The sequence below is a fragment of the Mchenga conophoros genome, linkage group LG5 (assembly GCF_057382185.1).
Source record: "Mchenga conophoros isolate Kocher_MC1m ecotype Shallow Benthic linkage group LG5, M_conophoros_male_GT1.1, whole genome shotgun sequence".
NCBI classification, from domain to species: domain Eukaryota; kingdom Metazoa; phylum Chordata; class Actinopteri; order Cichliformes; family Cichlidae; genus Mchenga; species Mchenga conophoros.
The window spans coordinates 10088352-10094525 of NC_140530.1; positions in this window are offsets into that span (position 1 = coordinate 10088352).

A 6174-nucleotide genomic window follows, 5' to 3' on the forward strand; every position below is an offset into this window, starting at 1 on the left:
GATGTTAATTACCCATCAAGAAGTTCCCCTCCGACCGTAGTTCAGTGTTCTCGCACTGCAGCGGGTTTCACTTTATTACCTTCATGGTGGTAGTAGGAGAGACTTCTTTTGCCTCCAGAAACCACTAAATTATTGAAAACAGGTATTCAGTGAGATACTAGGAATATGACTTTCAGTCCACCAACACAGGCTGGTCTAATAGCTGATGCAGATTTTCTGCAAACATCTTGCCACTTTTCCCCCTAGACTGGTCCCACATTGCTCAGATGCAGGGACAGGAAGACTTTCTGTGTCTCTGCATATATGAACACATCCCAATGTTTCCCTCTTCAGTATTCCTCAAGATAATCTCCTTTGGACAGCTCTAATGCCTTTTTGAATATTGAATGAATGGACTAATGGAGAGGAGAAGTCACTAATCAAGATCAGATTCAATAATCATTCTGTTTGGGTCGATGAATTATTCAACTAATATGCATTTTAACTTAAACACTTGGTGACTTTGCCAACACTACAGTAGCCGACATTTTTATAGGAATAGTAAGAATAGGTAAACACAACTGTCACTCAGAAAGTCACCTAATCACCAAATGTTCAAGCATTCATTGGTCTTATGTCATTTGTATTTTTCTCTTGAAAAATCCTAGGGTCATTAGGTTTGTCTTTGCTAAATGATCAGCGTGGTGTGTCAGTCAGACTACTATTTCAAAGATGATTCATCAGGAATAAATTACCTGAAAAAAGCCGACAGGTTAATATTTATCAGCTTTTATGTGAGCAGGAATACTGGGAATAGGATATGAGATACACCTATATCTGAGATTTTCAGATATCAGTATCTCACAGTCAACAAAACCAATGGTGTAAATACATAAATGTATGTAAGTGCAGAAAACACCTGTCAATCATTTATTGCAACACTACCTCACCCATCGTGCCTCCGAGGCCACAGCAGAAGCTGTCGTAGCTGTGGACACGTTCCATTTGGCAGCACTCAGTTATACGTGCTGGTCAATGCTTAACACTGCGTGTGCTTGATGTTTAGGGGGATGTATTTGCTGGTATGATTATGATGGGGATAACTAATGTACGCGCAAAATAATTCACTTGCGTTTAGCTAGCTGATTGTGACCCACTTTGACCATATAAAACATGGTGATTACTTCCTCCATCGTGAGATCAAATAAGCTACAGCAGCACCCAGCACACTCTTCTGGCATCAGCACTACTGGCTGAAAAGTTTAATTTTCCTCAACTTTTTAATTCAGGCAATTAATGCAAATTAAGCAAGAGACACAAAATTTATTGCTGGAACCCAGCTGATCAAAAGTAATCCCAGCCCGCATTTGTCAAACATCTTTAAAGAACAGCACACAGCTCAGTGATTTAAAATGCTGTCCAGGCTCCTTAGACCTGTGAATGGACTTTAAGCGCTCATTTCTTTAGCTTCCCTTTTATACTTTATTACATTCTAAGTACAACTTAGACATCCCACGGTAGATAAAGATCAGTAACAGCTGGACAAAGCCTGAAGGGAAGATCCAATTTTATTTCCTATTATTGTGCCTTTTAATAAAACAAAGACAAAGTCTGTTGAACAGCTAAGGAAACGTTGCACAGTACATAAGGTGAATGTGACTTAGAGCCAATCTTTAAATATATGAATGCCCACAATAAGTCATTTACTTTTTCATTTACTGTAAAATTGGCTGTGCTGAATCTGCCTAGTTTTGCATTCGTCTAATATGTCACGTTTTAATGAGGTAGGTAGACAAAAGTTGTTTGAAGTGATAGGTGTTCACATTTTTCATACTTGGTTTTTTGTTGTTGTTTTTCATCTTCTTCCACCTACTTCTTTTCTTCATGTCTTTACAAGTTTCCTCAGTTAAAAAACTCCAAACACATCAGCTGTACATCTTGAATTCATACTTTACCTCCTGGGTAAAATAAGTCAAGCTTGGTGTTGTAAAATCAATAGTTTTAACACTGTAGTTCAAGCCTGGCTGCTGGGCCAGGCTCAAGGAGCACATCTTTCTGCTGTCAGTGTAAGAAAAAAACCCATTGGATTCCTTTTTCTCATACAAAAACAAAAAGGGGCGGGGTGGGAGAAGCTGTGTGAATCATTAATAACTTGTATAAAAAATGCAAGTAAGTTTTTCTTCCTGATGGAGAACTGACGTCAACTCAACAACTGCTGTCCAGAGCTCGCAGGTTCCTATTCAGCAGAGCCAGCAATGACTGTTCTGAGACCGAGGCTGTTGATGGATGGCTCTACAGTGTGAGACTGTAGTGCCAAGTCCCTGACTCAATGTGATTGTTGCACAAGCACACAACAAACAGATCAAAAAAGGGGGCAGGAGGAGCAGTGAAACAACAGTGAACGAAAGTCAAGAGACAACTAGCGCAGGCTGTCGGCACACATTGAAACTGTTTCAATAAATGTTTGCAAAGGATGCAAGGAAAAAAAATCTGTGCACACCTTAATGGGCAGGATTTTTCAAATATAAATACAAAAAAGGGTACATCATTACTGGTATGACAAGCAGATCCCACCTGAGATGTTTTCTACACGCCAGAGTGGAGGGGGCGCCATAATGGGCTTTGGTTTCTTTTTCCTTCAGTGGAACAACGGAGCTTCCGGAGGTGCAGGGGCGTCTTAGCCGTCATAGCTGCTAGCTATGTCCAGATGTTGCAGAGAGCACCCTCATGACTGAGGTCCCTCGTCTTAACGACTGGGTTTTTCAACAGGACAATGCTACAGTACACAATGCCCGCAGGACAAGGGACTTCTTCCAGGATGATAACATGACTCTTTTGGAACATCCTGTGTATTCCCCTGATCCAGATCCAATTAAGAACCTTTGGGGATGGATGGCAAGTTTCCATCCATCCCTCGTACAGCCGTCTTCACCACTTGGAGAAATGTTCACACTCACCTCATGGAAATGCTTGCATCAAGCATGCTGCAATGAATGTTTGAAATAATCAACAATAACAGTGGAGCTACTCATTACTGAGTTCATGTTTGGAACTCTGATTTCTGTTTTGGGGGGAGGTTTGCAGGTTTTTTTGGAGGTGTGGTCCTAAACTTTTGATCAGCTGTAAAACAGCTTGTTTCAGTTTAAGAGTTGTTTTCAGTAAATTGCATGCTCAAAAAATGTTTTGTCTCACTCGCATTTCTTCTGGATGCATGTTGAAGCTCTACTTGGAACCTTGTTAAGATCCAAACATGCAAAGTATGATTTTTTTTGGCATTTTTCAAGTGGTCTTAGACTTTTGATCGGAACTGTATTATATGCACACCACTGAGCATGTACAGACTGATATTAATCTTTAATAGGGCTGTCAACATTGAGAACAAACAAAACAACTGCTGTATAGTGCCCTCCGCTATTTTAGTTTTAAGTGGTAACATGACTGCATCACATGACTAAAATGCGTCATCGTTTTTGAAAGTCTCCATTTTCACTGTCCACACTGCGACGCAAACGCGCCGTCTTCAAATGTATTCGTTTTCAAGAGCGCTTTCAAAACGCTGCGCTTTTCCTTGGCAAAAAAAAACGGAGAGAAAACGATGCGTTTTCAAACGAAAACAAATTGTGGACACAGTGTGGACATAGCCTTTGACGTCCCTCTAGGTCAGGGGTGTCCAACTCCAGGCCTCAAGGGCCAGTGTCCCGCAGGTTTTAGATGTGTCCTTGATCCAACACAGCTTATTTAAATGGATAAATGTCCTCCTCAATATATCTTGAAGTTCTCCAGAGGCCTCGTAATCAACTACAGTAATCGTTTGATTCAGGTGTGTTGACCCAGGGTGATAGGAGGCCTGGAGTTGGACACCCCTGCTCTAGGTAAACATGTTTCAAATGCTGTTTACATGATAAACGTTTGTTGTACAAGTCTCTCATGAATAAGTTATTTTAGCGCTAATTTTGTCTGGTGTAGTCCTGCTGAAGTGACGACACAGGAATTGCTTTAAAGATTTTTAAGGCTGCTGAATATGTCAGTAAAAGTTTTTTTTTTCTTAGCAGAAGCCCAAGCATATCTTGCTCTTCCTCATCTTCTTTCATTTCTGTTTTTAAATTGCTAAAGAAAATAAATGTAGGCCATCCACACCCAACAGCAGGGACAGGACATTTACCTAATGTAGCCAGCATCATTTATGGTGTACAGTGTATGGTCAGAGAAAATCCTCACCACACAAGAAGTAATAAACTGAGTTGTTGCAATAAGTACTAAGAGTGGGGACAAAGAAATGGGACCAATTACAGTCCAACATGGTGCAAAGTTATTTTATTTTTGCTAGAACTGGAAAATGTGTTCATATCTAAAGCTTGTGATATGTGGGGTGTACAGCGCAATATAAAGGAAAGTGCTATTTGAGTGTTCGAGATAAATTTTTATCCTTCTGCAGAAGATAGGATTCTGAGTAGATTGTAAAAAGAAAACAAAAAGGCTGACAATATCCTGGCTGAGCTTCAACGGCTCATGAGGGCAGAATTGCTCACACAAAATAAGCTTGTTTGAATGCAAATTCCGAATGTGCGCACAAGGACCTTTTTCTTTGTCATTTTCATCGTTTCCGGCTGTGCATATAATGAGCGCTTTGCTTCGCTGGTTCCATAGGATTTTTCACTGCACTTTTTTTTTAAATAAAGCAGATGGAAAAGAATCCGTGAGCTCCCAATTTGCCTCTAGCACTTGTGAATCTGCCATCTTCACAAAGAAATGGAAATAATTAGCCTACTAATTTCATAAGTCTCGTTCAGATGGCCAATTCCACAGATTGCATTTCCTCTCTCCAAATATGACACAGCACTGAAGCACCGGTTATTCTTGATCCCTCTGGTAAGCCTGCCGTAGGGCACGTGTGGGATATGGACACAGATCACACACCCTCGGTGCATCACATCAATCAGCGTTGAGGTTTTATTTTTAATAGACTGTGTGTGTTGTCAAGTTTGTATTAATAAATAGGAAAGGAGAAATGAGATGCACTTCAATAGCTTTCAACTAGGGGACCTAATGATAAACTTATCTCAGAGAAAAGGATGAGGCTTGAAATGGTCATACAGCAGCAACTCTATTCACAGATTCTTTTGTGGCCAAGACAAAACAAGAGGGAAGTAGAGACGGACAAAAACAGGAGAGAGGGAAACAGAGGATCATCGCTATCTTGATTTTTCACCACTGTGGATTTTGTGCATTCTGCAGTGCAAAATGTGGCTTTGCAAACACACACACACTAAGCACACGCACACACTCACACTTTGACAACATAAGCTGCGCTCGCGCTCTCCATCTATATCAAAGGCCCCACCATGCGGGGATTGACTTTTGTTCTTGGCAGCATGAAAATAGGGAAAACTTTATGATGTCTGTTTCCCTCTGGTTTTATTTGGCTCCAGCTCTGTTGTGGGGAGAGTGTGCTTGTTGTGTGTGTCGCCTGTTTCCAGCCCAGGGAGTTGCTACTGTATGCTGGTGAGACACTTGTTTGGTTTATTCGGGAGACTGACAGATGTCTCGGTTGGCTGTTTCTTCAGCTCATTTAATTGAAAATGCAGTCATTTGCTCCAGCCAAATGTTTATGGGAAGAACAAGTGAAGGAAGAAGAGAAGGGGAAAAATATTTTTGGTCTGTTGTAGCAGGTCTGTTGTCAGTTTTTACAATTTTATGTGGCATCTTTGTGAGGATCGGCTGGAGGTGGGAGCTGTTTGGTCAGTCGTGCTGTTTTGCAGCCCCAAAAATAATGAAACCACTAAATATATCTGGATCCACTGACAGGGAAGAAGCAAATCAGTGCCAGTGAGTATGACTTCTAAAAGAATACTGACCCCTAGTGGAGAACTGCAACAAGTGACTCATTCAGTATCAGGAATGGTACACAGAAAAAAAAGAAGAAAGAAAAAATGATTGAGTGGCGTGCAAAAGGCAGCTTACACAAATATTTACTCATAACCACAGGATGAGAACACAGCTATAAACAAATAAATACTTAATTACACTATCTCATGCACACATCTAGTTAGAAATGGGGTGATGTCAGAGTTGTGGTCGATGTTGAAACTTTAAAGTTTGATACAAAATATGCAGAGGAATCATTATACAGCAAAATAATTAAAAGCAACACTGCTGGATATGAGTTACTCTGCTACCCTTTTAGCCCCAAACTGT